The sequence below is a fragment of the Oryctolagus cuniculus genome, chromosome 8 (assembly GCF_964237555.1).
Source record: "Oryctolagus cuniculus chromosome 8, mOryCun1.1, whole genome shotgun sequence".
NCBI classification, from domain to species: domain Eukaryota; kingdom Metazoa; phylum Chordata; class Mammalia; order Lagomorpha; family Leporidae; genus Oryctolagus; species Oryctolagus cuniculus.
Window position 1 is genome coordinate 124,262,878 of NC_091439.1, and position 18,826 is coordinate 124,281,703.

The 18,826-nt window shown below is 41.5% G+C and overlaps 2 pseudogenes; both read left to right on the forward strand.

Annotated features, from left to right (window-relative positions):
* Positions 1 to 18,826, forward strand: part of LOC138843580 (oligosaccharyltransferase complex subunit OSTC-like) — an 81,126-nt pseudogene that overhangs the window by 15,831 nt on the left and 46,469 nt on the right.
* On the forward strand, positions 1,463 to 14,479 carry LOC138843349 (soluble calcium-activated nucleotidase 1 pseudogene; annotated as a pseudogene).

Below are 18,826 nucleotides of genomic sequence, written 5' to 3' on the forward strand. Positions count from 1 at the left end.
AGGCTGAGGCCGGCGGAGCCAGATGCTGGGATCGGCCAGCCGTGGAGGCAGGTGGCCTGCTTCCCGAGCCGAGGGTATGTAGAACTAACCCGTAGTGCGTTGTACTTGGCCTGCCCCTGGAGAGGCTGCATCTCCCCCACGTGGTCTCCCCTTTGTGGCTGCCTCTCCCCCACGTGGCCTCCCCTACATGGCCGTGTCTCCCCCACGTGGCCTCCCCTACATGGCTGCGTCTTCCTGACATGGTCTCCCCTACGTGGCTGCATCTCCCCCATGTGGTCTCCCCTTTGTGGCTGCATCTCCCCCATGTGGCCTCCCCTAAGTGGCCATGTCTCCCCCACGTGGTCCCCCCCTACCTGGCTGCGTCTTCCTGACATGGTCTCCCCTAGGTGGCTGCATCTCCCCCATGTGGTCTCCCCTTTGTGGCTGCATCTCCCCCATGTGGCCTCCCCTAAGTGGCCGTGTCTCCCCCACGTGGTCCCCCCTACCTGGCTGCGTCTTCCTGACATGGTCTCCCCTAGGTGGCTGCATCTCCCTCGCGTGGCCTCCCCTAAGTGGCCATGTCTCCTCCACGTGGCCTCCCCTATGTGGCCTCCCCACACCAGCACCACCCCTAGGATGACTTCTCCAGTGAAAAACCTGGGCTGGTCACAGTTCTGACTGCTAGAACGGAAGGAGGGAGAAAGCTAAGTAGTATCAACATTGAAATAGAATCCAAGCTGAAAATACTTATTGTTGATTAAATGGCTTTTTTCTATTTAGAATTAAAATAAAAGGCAGTCCTGGAACAATCAGATTTAAGTTTATCTTTCAGCTTTATTTTGTTTACACTCCACAAGCAAAGAGGAATCTCAAACAATCCTGAAAGAGCCCATTAGCTCATTCATGTAGATGCCAAAGGCTTTATGTAGACTCTAGTACTCTCCATTGTCTCTCTTTTATTCAAACATGTAAAAAGCAGGTCTTATAATCAGGCCATAAATTTTTAATAAGTGAGTACCTCTGGTCTTTTTATTTATTTAAGCCTCAATGCCAAATACTGCAATATTATATTTGGGATATAATGGGAACCGAGCAAATTATAGACTTATTTCTAGATGAATTCCCTCCTCTCATATTCATAGAAAATGTAGAGTTAATTAAATGCTTTAGCAATTAGAACAGTGCCAGACAGTGTCAGCAATGCTTGCTGGTGGGCCACTGTTGTTCTTATCATCAGTGTCATGATCCTTTCATGATCTTGAACAAAAGTAACTCTGTAGGCAGGTTTTAGTTTTCCTTTAGGCCATTCAACCTTGAACTACTTAAATTTCAGGCACTAAGTGATTTAATACAAGAAGTAGGAAAGCATCACTGAATTATTCAAAAATTAAGTTCCAGAGCACTGAAGCATCAAAGTGGGCCTGCTAAACTGGCGGCTCTCAGTCCTTCCAGCTCCCCCGTGCCTGATGACCTTTCCAAGGCGATGGTCCTAGGTGAGCTTGTTCTGCTTTATGTTCTGCCTGGTGTTTGGCACATAAAAATCACTCAAAGTAATCACCACCCACGAATGCCAGTGGAACTAAGCTATTCTTTTTCAGGTGCTTGATTTGTGTCATTTAAGCCCAAAAAATATACTGAGAGAGAATTTGAATATTTCATTAAAACATGAGAGAAGTTCATATTAAGAGCAGATGCGGGTGAGAGGGACGTTGTGGGGGGGAAGCCATTGTAATCCATTAGCTGTACTTTGGAAATTTATATTCATTAAATAAAAGTTTGAAAGAAAAAAAAGGCAGATTAAGCGATCTCTCCAAATTGGCTTCAAGAGTACTTCAAAAATTTTGTGGAAAACAGAGGAAAATATAAGTTTATTTTGGTGCAAACATTTTTGAAGTCCATGCATTGTCCATATTCTCCAAGAACTTTATGAAAACACCTTGAATCTGGATAAACTCTGAAGCAGGCTTTGTGAAGTACTTTGGAGACATTGTTGAAAAATTTGCATTGGCATGTTTATAAGGACATTTTTCTAGGCATATGAATATTTTACCAACCCCAGAAATGAGTTAGTCTGAAATTATTCCAGTATAGAAATATTACATAAGTGGGAATTTGTGGGAAATTAAGATGTTATGTGAAATTCTCATGTCTTAGATCAGAGCATGGATTTGAGTTGTGGCATTAGCTCCTAGCTCTGCCTTCCTGCTAATGCAGACCCTGGGAAGAAGCGGGCTATGATGTAAGCAGTTGCGTTTCTACCACCTGTATGGGAGATCTGTATTGAGTTCCAGGATCCCAGCTTGTATCCTGGGTAGGAGACTGTTGTGGGCATTTGGGAAGTGAACCTGCTGATGGGAGTGTTCATGTTCTCGCTCTCTCACTCTCTCACTCTCTGTCTCTCCCTCCCTCCATCCACCTATCTCAAATAAATAATTTTTTGAAAACTGTATGAATAAAGGAATGTTGCACAGGTTGGAGGGAGGGAAGACAGCCAGTTATTAAAGGTCTTTTGAAAGATTCCTTAAGATACCAATCTCAAGACTGTAATTCCCTAACTGAAGGTGCAATAACAACCAGATCAAAATGCAAACTGTGTAGTTCTGTTCATGGAATAAGTGCCAAGTCCAAGCTGCATGTTTTAAGGACATTTCAAATACACATAATCAATAAGCTTCTGCGTCTGGCATGTGTTTTCGCTCAGCTTATTCTTTCAAATTATAAAAAACAGAAAGGAGAGACTAATTCATGACAGTAAAGTTCTAAAGAAGAGCTGTGAGAACAATGGAGTAAGTATAAAAACAACATTAATATTCTGACCTGTTTCACCCCACTCCGAATCATAAAAGAAAGTAGTGGTCTCAGTTTAAATTGAATAGTGTCTCCAGGGGTGTCTGATCACATATCTTTGTTCTGGTGAACAGAAAGACCAGAAACAGAATTGTGTATTTACTCCACTACTAAAGACAGGGATGTGATGGTTTGTACTCAGCCATTAATTAGCAAGCATTTATGACTATTCGGCTCTAAAAAAGTGCTGGGGAAAATAGGAAATGACAAGGGAATGCAATCCACCTTCACAAAGTTTACGACATGATTATTTAATTGATTAAATCCATTTCATACATATGAGTACAACTGCAGAGTGGTATAAAAGTACAAAAAAAGGATGTGGAAACAAAGTTCGTACATGCAGAAGAGGGGGTTACTTCCTGATTTCAGTGGCTGTGAGTTTGGGGGTTTTGTAGTTGTTGTTTTAAAGCTTATCTTTCCTGCATGCTGGGACCATTTCCCTCGCAACAAGAACACCACGTGCTTCAGGTTTTGGAAACAGATACACCCAGAAAAGATGCTTTGAAAGCTCACTAGGTGTTCCTAATCTAGTCAAATTGACAGCTAAAACCAACCATCACACTGCCCAGGAAGATAAGAAGAGTGACAAAAAGAGAGAACAGCTTTAATCAGTGCTATTAATTTTATCTACACACACACACACACACACACACACACGGGCCTTGATCTTAAAACAGGCCATGAGAGTTAGCTAGATGAAAAATTCTCCTATTTCATGTCTGGATAATCATTTCTCAATAAAAACTCCATCCTAGGGTTGGCCAGCTACTGGCAGAGGGACGAGTCTTATATGTCATGTGCTCTTGTAAATAAAGCTTTTTTTTTTTGACAGGCAGAGTGGACAGTGAGAGAGAGATAGAGAGAAAGGTCTTCCTTTGCCGTTGGTTCACCCTCCAATGGCCGCCGCAGCCAGCTCACCGCGCTGATCTGATGGCAGGAGCCAGGTACTTCTCCTGGTCTCCCATGGGGTGCAGGGCCCAAGTACTTGGGCCATCCTCCACTGCACTCCCTGGCCACAGCAGAGAGCTGGCCTGGAAGAGGGGCAACTGGGACAGAATCTGGTGCCCCGACTGGGACTAGAACCCGGTGTGCCAGTGCTGCAAGGTGGATGATTAGATTAGTGAGCCACGGCGCCGGCCAGTAAAGCTTTTTCAAGACAGCATTATCTATGATTGATTTCTTGCTATCATGGCATAGTTGAATAGTTATAACAGAGATTATATGGCTCACAAAGCTGGAATATCCATCACTTGGTTTTTTAAAGATTTATTTATTTATTTGAAAGTCAGATTTACACAGAGAGAGGAGAGGCAGAGAGAGAGGTCTTCCATCTGCTGGTTCACTCCCCAGATCCAAAGCCAGGAGCCAGGAGCTTCTTTCAGGTCTCCCACGTTGGTGCAGGAGCCCAAGGACTTGGGCCATCTTCCACTGCTTTCCCAGGCCATAGCAGAGAGCTGAATTGGAAGTGGAGCAGCCGGGACTTGTACTCGTGCCCATGTAGGATTCCAGCACTGCAGGTGGTGGCTTTACTTGCTACACCACAGCGCTGGCCTCTACCAGGTAGTTTTTACAGAAAAGTCTTGTGATGCCTGCTGCATATGATTTAAGGGTATTTACAGTTAAATAGACACACCACGTGTGTCTCATACACACAAAACATAGGAGCACTTTGAAGTCAGCCATTAGTTTCTGGTCTAGAACCCAAGAACAGTGCTCTTTATTTCTATATAAAGCTGAGTGTTTGCTGGAGGTACCTTAACATTTGACAGTAAATTCCTCTACCATGCTGGGAATTACTGTTAATGTCAGAAGTCTGAACACTGGATTACGTATTACCTATAAAAGGGTTTTTAAAAGAACCTAAGAGTTAGAAGAAATATACTTGAAGAAATTCTGCTGTTGGAGCAGAGAGAAAATGGGTTTCAGTCCTGCTGCAGGTAAGAGAGAGCTAGTATCAAAACAGAAAGGTGAGATTGGGAAGTCCCGTTGGAGAAGACAGGAATGGAAAACCAATTAATCAGTTATATATAAGCTTTCAGCCCAGTCTGGCTCATATTAAGAAGAGGATTTCTATATATGGGACAGACATAAATGCACTTAGTTAGAGACATTTGGCAGTGTGAGCATCTGTTCACTTTGAGGACTACCAAGTCCAGCGAAGCAGCAACTTGATTCCCCCAAAAAACAGGATTCTCTATGATTCCCCCAAACAAATAGGATTCTAAGTGTGAGGGAAACAAACGTACAAATACAGTTTTACTTTGCTTCAAGAAAATACTGAAGAAGAAAGTCTGAGACACAAACTTCCCTCCTCTTTATCCATAATAAAATACTAATAAGAGGCATATGGATCTTTGTCAAGCAATATAAATTAAAGGATGCCGATTATTGTCCATTATTCTCCTTGTGCCTAAGTACGTCATGGAGACATATTTAAACATAGGCACAGAAAGACATAAATAATTAGGAACCACATTATCTTAACCATTAACTATAAGAATATTTAAAAGAAAGTTTCCTTACTGTGGACCCATAGGGAAAGACAGATTTATTTACTTTAATGGTAAAATCCCTTTGACTGTAGATTCTGACTACAGAAGACACCAGTTTTCATGCTCCATTTTTTATGCATATCCTGATTTGTACATTAAATCTGTTTTGCTATAAAACTGTTTACCACATCAAGAAAGAAAAGTTGCATATCTAAAGAGAGATAGGAGAATATCAAACAGGGGTTACATTAAACAAAACCTGTAAATCATTAAGGTGCAGCAGGCATTACATTTGAATGAGTATTGTTTTGAGTTTGTATTTAGAAGAAAAATAGATGGTAAAAGTTTGTTTGAAATGACATGCCCAGGGACTGGCGTTGTGGTACAGCAGTTAAAGGCCCAGCCTGCAGTGCTGGCATCCCATGTGGGCACTGGTTGGAGTCCTGGCTGCTCCTCTTCCAACTCAGCTCTCTGCTATTGCCTGGGAAAGCAGTAGAAGATGACCCAACCCCTTGGGCCTCTGCACCTGCATGGGAGACCCAGAAGAGGCTCCTGGCTACTAGCTTCTGATCAGCTCAGCTGTGGCCATTGCCAGCGGATGGAAGACCTCTCTCTCTCCCTCTGTCTCTCTCTCTGTCTTTCTCTCTCTCTCTCTTTCTCTCTCTCTGTAACTCTATGTTTCAAATAAATAAAATAAATCTTTAAACAAGTATATACATATATATATAAATTTATATCAGTTGTACACGGAAATTGCATTTCAGGTTGTACTAGTTACTGCTTTCTCAACTTTTCAAGAAAATAGCCACACCTTCACCAGTTCCATAAACATTCTTAGGAGCTGACTTAATTTTTCAGTCATTTAAACTTAGCATTGACTCATCAAATAAACAGCAGCTGATGAGTGTTAGCAACCTCTGTGAACTCATCAGGAGCAGAGAGAAATCACTCGAACTCATTTGCTTGTAAGCAATAAGGCAAATTGATTATTGATGCTGCTTCCAATGTCCTCAACTCCTCATGTAACTGTTCTGGCTGAAAGATTAATTGTATTAAACAAGTTTGCTTTCTCTAAACACATTTCTTCGGCTGCTGCAATCTAACATGATTTAAATAATTTACCGTTGGTAAATGGCTTTTCTTGCTTGGCTAACACATGAGGCAATTGGAAACTTATTATGGTTGTAACTCATCCTAATAATATACTTTTGTGAAGAAGTGCTGCAGTGATGAGATATGCTGCTTGAAATTTTCTATTTTTTTTTAAACATAGCCTGTCTGCGAGTGGAGAATGCAATGACCTGGGCTTGTCTTTGTGGTAATCAGCTTTTCATTTCAAGGTGATACGTCTGAGGCAAGGCTTTATTTAGCTCACAGATTTGGAGATTTGGGCCCATGATCAAGCAAGCCCGCCCATGTGTCTGGCCCCTAGTGAGGATGGTGGATGGCAGTGGCGAAGCTCGTGTGTTAGGAGGATTATGTTGCAAGCCTGGGCCCACTGCTGCTTTTGTAACCAGCCCTCTCACAAGAACCACCTTCCACAGGCATGTCCACAGTGACCTAAGGTCTTTCCATTAGGCCTGTAAGTTTCTACTCATTTAGTACCAGTCACTTGTGACTTGGAGTTTAAACATCTGCACAACTATGGGAGCCAAATCATATTCAAATTATGTCTATTGATGCTGCTCTGTGCTTTGAAGCACAGGTATAGTGTCATTGCATAAGAAACATACTCATGTGTTATCAAATTCAATAAAAGAGCAGGCATCTGGTCTAATGACTAAGACACTTCATGAAATGCCTGCATCCTACATTTGAGTGTCCAGGTTCCCAACACCAGTTTCTTGCTCAGTCACACGAGGGGCGGCAGTAGATGATGGTTCAAGTAGCTGGGTCCCACATCTATTGCAGGCATTTGGAGAGTGAACCAGCAGAGGGAAGATCCCTGTCTCTTTACAATTTACACACATTAAATATTTTTAAATATTTTAAAACTCAATACAAAATAACCCATCTTCAATTATGCCTTAAAAAAGCAACATTAGAAGTCCACTCTTATTTTCTTATTTTGTAAATGTATGGATATGCATTAGTAATGAAAAAGAAATGCAATATGTAGGGCTAGGATTGCTGCCAACATACAGCTGTGTTCCATGGTCTGTAGAGTTTCCAGGCAGTGGTATGAAGCAATCAGAGTGTGATATGCACAAATTCTTGTTCATCATTATTTAGCTTCTCTGCTGTCACGATGCAAAGCAGCCAAAGACAATCATGGAGGAATAAGCATGGCTGACCCCAATAAAACTACATAAGCCACAAAAATTCCTATTTCATATAATTGTCATGAGGCATAAAATAGTTTTTTTTTTTTAATTTCTGCAACTATTTAATAATGCCAAAGCCATTTGAAGCTCACAAGTTATAACAAACAGGTTGGAACCAGGTTTAGGACACAGGCTGTAGTTCACCAACATTTTATTTCTGATTTAGTAAACAAAATTCATGTATTTGATGTTTGGAAGACACAGAATGAAAACCAAGGTGTATTGTAAGGTCAACAGTAAACTTTTCAAAACAGTAAAATACTAAGGGTATTCAGAAAAATAAAGGACAATGCATTTTATAAAAAAATTGCATGGATTTCAAAGAAATGTTGCATCAAAATAAAATTATCTTTAAAAAAAGGATTTATTTATCTGTAAAGCAGAGTTACACAGAGTGATAGAGAGATCTTTGATCTGCTGACTCACTCTTCAAATGGCAACAATGGTCAGGCAGAAGCCAGGACCAGGAACCCCATCCAGGTCTCCCTGGTGAGTGGTACAGGCCCAAACACTTGGGTCACCTTCTACTGCTTTTCCAGGCACATTTTCAGAGAGCTGTATCAGAATTGGAACAGCCAGCACTGGAACTGGTGCTTACAAGAATGCTGGCATCACAGGCAGTGGCAAAGCAGCTGTGCCACAGGGCCAGTCCCCAAAATAAACTTACTTTCCAATACATTTTTCACAAATGTTTTGAAGTCCCTGTATAATAACCAAAGAAAGCCAGTTTCATTATACTACATGAGTTTTTCATGTTTGTTATAGGCCTTGGTGTTTTGTTGTTGCTGTTGTTAATTTATCTTCATTGCAGTTTGTCAGAGCCTATGGTTTGGTGACAATTCAATTTTGGAAAATTCTCAGGAATGAGATTTTCTTTTGTCCCTCCATTTCAGGGACTACAATAATATATATTGTATTATTTCATAATAATTTACATTGTTTGATACATTCAAATTAGAAGCTTATCCCATAAATTTTTCATTTCTGATGTCTTTATTTCAATGCACGCATTTGTTTATTTTATTATTCCCATACCTGAAATGAAATTCTCCATCTGTTGCTGCATTATTTTCATATTTTATTTAACAGAAAACCATAGTTAAAGTCTTTGTCCAATAATCTCAGTGTTTGGACTTGTTTCCTTTCTTGAATATAGGCAGCATTTCTTTGCTTCTTGTTGTGTCTTGTAATTTCTGAGTGTATGCTGGACCTTAAATAAGTGAATATAGCTTGCAAAACAAAGTATAGATGGCTTAGTGTTTTTTTTTTAAACTATGAAATGCAAGAAAGTGAGAAACTAAGGATAATTAAGTTCAATATTCAATTTTTTTGTTAGTTTTGGTATCCCCTGTGCTCTGCTGCATTTATGTGGCACAATCTTCACTATGAACTCCAGATTTCCAGTAAAATTCTGCACATTTGACCACATTGACCATTGCTCTGTAAAATTATATATGAAAGATCTGGATCTGGATTTGTGTAGGTCCAGGGCAGAGATAGATGAATCACAAGGTCAGTGGATATGTGTTATTAAAAAAAAAAAAAACTCAAGGAAAACAAGAAATCGTAACAAGAGATTATTAGCAGAAATATAAACCCCTTGAATTCTTACACATGAAATGAAGGGAAATGACTACAAAATCAAAAGTTTTGGGGAGCTGAAGACAGTTAACATTTTGGCTGCACTAATTTAACCAACATTTAAAGATATGGCTATTTTCTCATATAGTATCTCATATTTAGGGGTATGACCATTCCATTAGGTGGGATTGTTGGCTTCATTATGTTATTGAACTCTAGAAAACTGTTGTAGGTGTAACTATTTACACTTTTTGGTTGTCTACTTTTTATAGGGACTCAAGTTTGTTTAATTAGTCCTATGTAAAAGTACACTGGTGTTTTTGGAATAACCTTAAATGCTTTGTCACACAGAGCCCATGAATACACATGGAAAGAATGGAGTAAGCTGGGATTTGTCTCACTTTTTTTTTTTTTTTTTTTTTTTTTTTTTTGACAGGCAGAGTGGACAGTGAGAGAAAGAGAGAAAGGTCTTCCTTTTACTGTTGGTTCACCCCACAGTGGCCACTGCAGCCGGCGCACCACGCTGATCCGAAGCCAGGAGCCAGGTGCTTCTCTTGGTCTCCCATGCAGGTGCAGGGCCCAAGCACTTGGGCCATCCTCCACTGCACTCCTGGGCCACAGCAGAGAGCTGGACTGGAAGAGGAACAACCAGGACAGAATCTGGCGCCCCGACTGGGACTAGAACCCGGGGTGCCGGCACCGCAGGTGGAGGATTAGCCTATTGAGCCATGGCACCAGCCCATCTCAGGTTTTTCTTATAGTCTCATAACATATCCTTTTGTCATTATATGCTACAAAAGATATTGCCAGTATCCCTGGCATAATAGCCATAGTTACTCTCAGAATGCACAATTGGTTCAAAAATCATAATCATCAATTTCTAATTGTGCTTTCTGGTTCGCATGGTACTTATCTACCTGTCAGTGGGAGGACTGTGTGGATAAACTATCATTCTGACAAGATAACCCTGCAAGTAATGAAAACCTGGTAATCCCCACACTTCCAAAGGAGTGATTTGCCTGGTGACTGTTTGTAGATGTGATCTCTGGCATTAAGCTGCAAACTCTCTTTTCCTTCCAGAGTAATAAACCTGAATACTCTCTGTAGTGAGTGGATGTGACTTGATATTACTTCCATTACACAACAGAGGGCAATTTAAACAATGCAAAATTTACTTTTAAAAGGAAAAAGGATTCTAACATATCACTTTCAAGCAGGTTTCTGTTCTATGGAAACCTCATTTACTCTGATTCTGAAGAGAGACTTGCAGAGGTGGAATGATGTTTAAATGCATGCCATTTTAGTTTAGATGTGCCCATTTAGCTTCATGGCATGTTATTCCCGAGCACTTGATTGCCAGTGTTGTGTAGGAAATTGGTTTATAAAAGCCAGGCTGGATATTCAAATTAAGACCAAATGACGATATTACAATTTGGATTTCAGAAGGACTGAATATATCAACTTTTCTTGATTTCTCTGAGATTTCTTTTATCATGCTCTGTTTTGTGCCTTTCCTAGTATCACAAGCACATGAACACATACACACCATATATGTTTACACACATGCATTACCATACACACACAAATATGCATACATTCTGAGACCAGAAACAGAGATCTCATGTGAATATTGAGGTAGTCAAATATTTGTATCTGAAAGCTAACTTTGAGCCCTATCTAATGTTTGCTCTTGAGCCTGTACAAGTTCCCTCTAAACACTAATTCCCTTATGTACAAAGTAGGACAATAAAGCACTTCATCGTTTTTATTTAATCAATGTTTCTGAATGAGTAATGTATTCCAGGATGGAAATATCTCAAGAAGTAGGTGGCAGGTGTGCTATTGGGGATGGGTGGTTCCTGTCAAATGCTTGCTCCATAGTCCCAAGGCCACTGGGATCTAAGGATTGGCTCATCAGGTCCATACTTCACTGTATCATCAGGAACTGTGGAGAAGGGGTGGTAAACATACCCTCTCACAGCTGGAGAGATAGTGTGTGTGGAAGCAACAAAGTTTAATACACAGACACATCACACACACACACACACACACATGCACACACATCACCACGACGATGTCTTCCAAAGCCAAGGAGCTAAAGCTGCGAGTTTCCATCCAGAAACTACCCACCAACTGGATTTTCAACACCTCTAAGCCCTCACTCTTGTTATTTCAGTGGCAACACTGTTTTTACCATGGCAGATATACTAAACCTTGAGTCCCAATAAAATTTAGCTATTTCTGTCTTCCTATATTTATATATATGTATTATACTTCTCAGGTTGCATGGGCTTAGGAAAAGCAGGAAATTCCTAGGAGCCAAAGCTCATGGAGCTGATGTAGCTTTACATTTTTCCTTCTATAATTGTTTTTTAGGAAAGACACTAAGCAGGACTGCCATATGGGAGAGTGCTTCAAAAAGGTTATGAAAAATGAAATTAAAAGATAAGCTTATTATTGCAAAAATTGTGTATCTATGCGTATTTTCATAATATACATTTTTTCATGAACTTTTTAAGTGCAATCTCAATCAAAATTCAAAGGCTTAGGTGAAATATTCTAATCTTTTATTTTTATATGAAAATGCTGCTAACCTACATGGTTTAAAGGAATTTTTAAAACAATAACAAAAGTAAAACATCTACATTCCCTGATTTCAAGAATAAAGCTACAAATACAGCTATTATATTTAATACATTGTCAGGTTAGAGACAGATTAGACAAATGTATCCATGGGCAGGAGAGAAATTCAGTGATTATATAAATGCATACACCACTTTTGTTAGATTATGACTTTTGAAATTTCAAAGCAAAGTGATTTAAGTATTAAAAAAAGAGACATTTGAGTGCTCAAATGTTTTTTTTTTTTTGAAAGATTACTATCATTCTGCTTTTGTAGAATTTACTGAGAATTACTTTTAGTTGCTAGGATTACAACCACAATGTACCACAAATGGGGCAATGGAAGAGGGGAAAAAAAGCAATTTCTTTCTCTTATGGTTGTGGAAGTCAAAATATGCAATCAAGGTGTCAATTCTTTGATTCCATCTAGAAGATCAACAGAGAATACTTTCATGCCTTTCACTTGTGATGCTAACAACCCTCTACACTTCCTAACCTGCAAATGAAACACTCCAGTCTCTTTCTCTATTATCATATCATAGCCATTACCCCACAGCCAACTCCTTGTGTCTATGTCTCTGTCTATCACCCTCTTAGAAAAATACCAGACCTGCTGTGTTAGGATCCACCTACTTCAAAATGACCTCATCTTCACTAATTGCTTTTGCAAGGGCTCTATCAATATGGTGTTTTTGAGGGAAGCATAAATCAACACATAAGAATTACAATCCAAGCGCCTGTACGAGGGCGGGCTGGGCAAGGAGTGGACCACCAGCACCGGGGAGGTGGTGAACGGGAACTCCGAGTGGGGGAAGGTGGTGGGCCACAAGGGCAGCGTGGACCACGAGAACTGGGCGTCTAGCTACAGCGCCCTGCGGGCCGCCGCCGGCATCCGACCGCCAGGCTACTTCATCCACGATTCGGCATGCTGGAGCGACACGCTGCAGCGCTGGGTCTTCCTGCCCCGCCGGGCCAGCCACGAGCTCTACAGAGAGCAGGACGACGAGCGCAGGGGCACCAACCTCCTCCTGAGCGCTGCCCCCGACTTCAGCGACATCTCTGTCAGCCACATGGGCCGCGTGGTCCCCACGCACGGCTTCTCGTCCTTCAAGTTCTTCCCCAACACCGACGACCAGATCATCGTGGCCCTCAAGTCCGAGGAGGACAGGGGCAGAGTCGCCAGCTACGTCATGGCTTTCACGCTGGACGGCCACTTCCTCCTGCCGGAGACCAAGATCGGGACCGTCAAGTACGAAGGGATCGAATTCATCTAAGGGAAAGGCCCGGGGCAGGCAGGGCCGGGCCGGCACCGGCTGCGTCCGACTCGGATCTGGTAAACGCCTGAGGGCTCGCCGGCTGCGTTGGGTTTGTTCCCCTCCCAGGGCTCCGAGGTTGGGCCTGCGTGAGCGTCGCCAAACCCAGAGAAGCAGCCCCGAGCTGGGGACGGGGCCTGAGGGCGGCTCTGCGCTGCCCCTGCTGGTGGACATCGGTCATGGCAGGCATCGGGATTCTGGGGCTCTGGCTGACCTCTCTTTTCCCGCCCGGAGCCCCAGCGCAGTGTGCGTGTGGTGCCCGACCAGGAAGAGCAAAGAGTGGGAGGTGGGCCAGGTGTGGGAGGGCCTGGCTCTGCGTGGAGGGCATGCCCACACTGCTGCGGGAGCCGGCCCGGGCCCCTCCCAAGCCTCACAGGGCCCCAGCCAGGAGAGCCCCGTGGCTGCCGGCCCCTCCGAGGGGGCACAGCCCAGCCACGGGAGCCACGTGAGCGCTCACGTTTCCGTGTGGCCGTTCCAAGCCCGGGCCGTCGGACACGAAGGTGAAAGGGCGTCCTTCGCAGCGCTGGCACGTGCGCCTCGCTCCACTCGGACGGACGCCTGAGGCTTTCATTCCCGACTCCGCGGGCTCGACCCTGGCTGCTGTGGGGCCCGGGCCCCTCCTCTGGACACTCTTGGCCCAGACTGCGGCTTGCCGTCCCCCCGCGGGGTCTGGGGCAGAGGTCAGGCGCTGCCTGAGCTGGGAAGGCCGTCTCCGCGCCATCTCCACGCCATGGCCTGGCTGCTGCTGGGCCGCTCCCTGCACGCCTCTTCCACCGAGACCCCAGGGCAGCCGCCAGCGCGGGAGCGGAGGTGCCGCGGCCCCAGGACCCAGCGTCCCCTGCAGGTCCTGTGACCACCACGCAGCCTGGCTCTGGAGGCCCCAGGGCAGGCCTGTTGTGTGTTTTGTAAACAATAAAGCCACAGAGGGGAACTGTGTTCTTCCTGCAAAAAAAAAAAAAAAAAAGAATTACAATCCAAATGAATCAACATATCATCTGTCATTGATTTACTTATTTATTCTAATCATCAACCCTTAGTAATGTTAACAATTAATTTTTACATGTGAGATAAGCAAATATTGTGTTCATAATGTTTCACTTTACAGATAAGATTGCACTCCAAATTATTAATTGGCTCAAAATTATACACAAAATAATTTGAAATGGCCTCCATTTGAGTTGGATTTATTTTAATGACTTTTGCGTTATACCAGGACCTCTCCAATATTAAGGACAAATTATTATCTGACTCTAAATAATGCATTTCTTCACATTCTTTAATTAGAAATCTAGTTTATAAATAAAATAGATTAGAAGAGACTTAACATAAGTAAATTGTATTTATTTTCTACCAGTTCATTGTGAAAATTAAAAACAATATTAATTTTTTAAGGGGAAAAACAACAAAAATGAAAAATAAAAACTCTCTGAAGAGATAAATAAAAAAATACCAATTTCTGTCCTTTGGTTGACTAGCTTAGTAGGATGGTTTCTAATCACAGTTTGAAAAAAGGTTGAATTTCATTTTCAGATATGACTACCCCACAACCAATGATAATAAGCTATGCCATCTTTAAATAGGGATAACTAAGAATTTCATCTGAGTTAAGGAAATACTAACGCTAACTTACCTGTTTTTGTACATATATAAAGTCTACCCAGTACTTTCTATACCCATAGGTAATACAGATTTACTCATTCTTTCATAAGCCCACACAATGAGAAAACCTGAATGCGATACTACTATGAATTAAAGACAGCCTCATTCCATCATCAAAGCACACTTGTAGATGAGAAACACCACAATTCAACACATCGACATGCTGATGAACTCTCTATAATGAAGATAGCCAAGATCCAGATTGGAGAAATTATCCAGAAAATGGTAGCATTACTATGAGGATCCCTCTCATCCTGGCATAGGACAAGGATACGTGTCATTGGGCAAACTTCAGCTAAGATGAGTATTATTGCAGCGTGATAGAGGTTTACTAGGAGATTTAGATTCTGTCTCTTAGAGTTCAATATCTACCTTGGGAAAGAAATTATCTTGAGTTGCCACCCAATTCCATGCTTATATTTAATAGGTCATATCAGGTGATTTCTAGACACTCCATAAATGCCCCACCCTTAAATATACATTGCTTTTCCTTGAGTCCTCTTCAGTGGTTCCACCATTATCATCTGGTGTAAAAAATACCTATTAGCCTTAATGGTTACTTTCTGAAATCTTCTTCAATGGAACAAACAGTGTTTCCAGAGGAGGCAAAAAGTGTAGCTATGTTTAACATTTGAGCTGAACTACACAGATTGATTAAGCAATCTTTTACATTTGAGGTAGATAACCATCAAATGAACGTGGAACATACATAATAAGCAATTATAGCAAGGTTGCAGCATGCAATGTTAATAAAAACCAATCATTTTCCTAAATCAGCAATGAACAAATGGAAACTAAAGTTAAAATCATTACATTCGCACCCCAAAAATGTAATGCTTAGATAAAAATTTAAAAAATGTGTGAAATCTACATGAGGAAAACTATAAAACTTGATGAAAGATATCAAAGAATTAGATAAGGGGAAACATTTCATGTTCATGACTAGGAAGACTCAAAACTGTTGTCAGGATTTTAATGCAGATCAGTTCTTACCACATGACCTCTTACTTTAATGCAATTCCAACTGAAATTTACCAAGTTATTTTGTGGTCTAAACAAACTGATTTTAAAATTTATATGGAGAGGAAGTAGATCCAGAACAGGCAATTTTAAAGGGTAAGGAAGATGCTAAAAGGCAGGCATCGCTCCAACATCCAGATTCACTATTATCCTATAGTAATGAAGGCTTTATGGTATTGAAAAAGAGTGAAAAATAGGTCAATGGAAGAGAATACAATCTCATAAATACAGTCCAGTGATATTTGACAAAATGGACAAATGTAATACAATGGAGAAAGGTAATCTTTTCAACAAATAATGCTGGAAAACTAGACATCCAAATGGTAATATATATATATATATATATATATAAAGAAACTAAATACCCTTCACAAATAATAACTCAAAATGGATCACAAACCTAAATGTAGAATATAAAACTGTAACATTCCAAGGTGACAACATAGGAAAAAAATCTAGACGATCTTGGATTTGGTGATGGCTTTTAAGATACAGCAAAGGCACAATCTATTTTTAAAAATGAATAAAGTAGACTTCATTTGAAATTAAAAACTTCTACTCTGTGAAAGATGCTGTCATGAGAATGGAAGGACAAGCCACAGACTGAAGGGAAATATTTGTGATAGACATAACTGTTAAAGGACTGCTGTCCCAAATCTACAAACAACTTTTAAAATTCCTCAAAAAGAAAACAAACTAATTTTTAAAATATTCCAAAGACCCTAACAGATATTCCACCAAAGGAAACACACAGCTAATAAGCATTGGAAAAGGCCTTCCACATCATATATCACCTGGGAAATGTAAATTAAAGCAACAATGAAACCATACACACCTGTTAGAATGGCCACAATCCAAAACACTGTCAATACTGAATGCGGGTAAGGATGTGAACTAAGAGGGGCTGCCAGTTACTCCTAGTAGGAATGCAAAACAGCACGGACATGTGCAAAGACAAATTGGCGGTTGCTTAGAAATCCAAAAGTATCTTACCATAGGATCCAACAACTGTTCGTGGATTTTATCCAAAGTTGAAAATTTTGTGCATACAAAAGTCTGCACACGGGAGTTTATGACATCTTTATTCATAATGGCCAAAAGTTGGAAGCACCAAGATGTCCTTCATTTGGTGAATAGATATATGATGGTATATGCAGTGAGAGGAATGTTATTTAACTCTAAAAAAACTATCAAGCCATTAAAAACGGATGAGAAACATAAATGCAATATTACTACATGAAAGAAACCAATGTGAAAGCCTAAGTACTTCATGATTACAACTTTCTAGCATTCTTGAAAAATAAAACCATGGATGTAATGGAAAAAAAAAATCAGTGGTTTCCAGGGTTGTGAAGGGATGAATACGTAGAGCACATAAAAGCTGTAGGGGGTGAAATTACTCTGTGTGTGTGTGTGTGTGTGCACTTGCACTGGCACCATGGCTCACTTGATTAATCCTCTGCCTCACGGCACCAGCATCCCATTTGGGCACCGGGTTCTAGTCCCAGTTGCTCCTCTTCCTGTCCAGCTCTCTGCTATGCCCCAGGAGTGTGGTGGAATGAGAAGGCCATGCCAAAATGGCCACTGACAAGTGAGCATCAGTTACTCAGGAATGGCTTTGAAACCCTCCTGGCAATGGAGCCTGCCTGGCAACAGGCTGTGATTGGTTAGGGCATAAACCGCCCCTTGACCAGATTGGCTGTCTTGGCTATATAAGCTGTTATACCAACTGAAATAAATGAGTCTGCGGGCTGCTCGCCTCTGGCCCGCTTTCACCTGACTCCTGGGGTCTGTGTGGTGACTCTGCGCCTCTTGCCCCCACCACGTTCCTCATCTCAGAATGAATCTACTGCAATACAGGAGGGCAGTGGAGGATGGCCCAAGTGCTTGGGCCCCTGCACCCACATGGGAGACCAGGAGGAAGCACCTGGCTCCTGGCTTCGGATCGGCACAGCACTGGCCATAGCGGCCATTTGGGAAGTGAACCAACGTAAGGAAGACCTTTTTCTCTGTCTCTCTCTCTCACTGTCTATAACTCTACCTGTCAAATAAATAAATAAAAGAAATTACTCTGTGTGATATTTTTTCAACTTTTATTTAATAAATATGTTTCCAAAGTACAACTTTTGAATTATAGCATCTTTCCCCCCCATAACCTCCTTCCCATCTGCAACCATCCTATCTCCCACTCCCTCTCCCATCCCATTCTTCATCATAATTCATTTTCAATTATCTTTATATACAGAAGATCAACTTAGTATATACTAAGTAAAGATTTCAACAGACTGCACCCACAAAGACACACAAAGTATAGAGTACTGTTTGAGTAGTAGTTTTACCATTAATTCTCATAATACAACACATTAAGGGCAGAGGTCCTACATGGGGAGCAGGTGCACAGTGACTTTCGTTGTTGATTTAACAGATGACATCAGTAATCACCTGAGGCTCTTGTCATGAGCTGCCAAGGCTATGGAAGTCTCTTGAGTTCACAGACTCCGATCTTATTTAGACAAGGCCATGGTCAAAGTGGAAGTTCTCTCCTCCCTTCAGATAAAGTTACTGCCTTCTTTGATGGCCTGGGATCTCACTCCCAGAGATCTTTCATTTAGGTCATTTTTTTTTTTTTGCTACAGTGTCTTAGCTTTTCATGCCTGAGAAACTCTCATGGGCTTTTTAGCCAGATCCAAATGCCTTAAGAGCTGATTCTGAGGCCAGAGTGCTGTTTCGGATATCTGCCATTCTATGAGCCTGCTGCATATCCTGCTTCCCATGTAGGATCATTATCTCCTTTTTAATTCTATCAACTATTTGCAGACACTGGTCCCATCCATGAAATCCCTTTGACACTCAATCCCATCCCTCTGATCAACCTAAACTGATCACTCCAACAAGTAAGATGGTATTGGAACATGTCACCTTGATGGGATTGAATTGGAATCCCCTGGCACATTTCTAACTCTACCATTAGGGGTAAGTCCAAGTG